The sequence below is a fragment of the Cebus imitator genome, unplaced genomic scaffold (genome assembly GCF_001604975.1).
Source record: "Cebus imitator isolate Cc_AM_T3 unplaced genomic scaffold, Cebus_imitator-1.0 Scaffold1593, whole genome shotgun sequence".
Lineage (NCBI taxonomy): Eukaryota > Metazoa > Chordata > Mammalia > Primates > Cebidae > Cebus > Cebus imitator.
In genome coordinates, this window is record NW_016108908.1 from 1 (window position 1) to 362 (window position 362).

Sequence of the window (362 nt, forward strand, 5' to 3'; positions counted from 1 at the left end):
TAGAGACAGGGTCTCCCTGTGTTGCCCAGGCTGGTTTCAAGCTCTAGGCACAAGTGATCCTCCTGCCTCAACCTTCTGAAGTTCTGGGATTACAGACATGAGTCACTGCACCTGGCCCAGGATAGGATCCTTGAACTCATTTTACAGATTTGGACACTGAGCGTCACAGAGGGAATGTGAGTTGTTCATGTTCCTCCCCACCAGGCCTGACAGATGGCTGTGGCAGGATGGGGGAAGCCTGGATGAAACCTCAGGCCACTACTGAGTGAGCCTGGAGCTCCCCTCTGCTGGCCTGCAGCTGGAGACAGGACTGAGCGCCCTGGGGGAGCTGTGCCTCCTCCACGGGCCCCTTCCTGGCACCA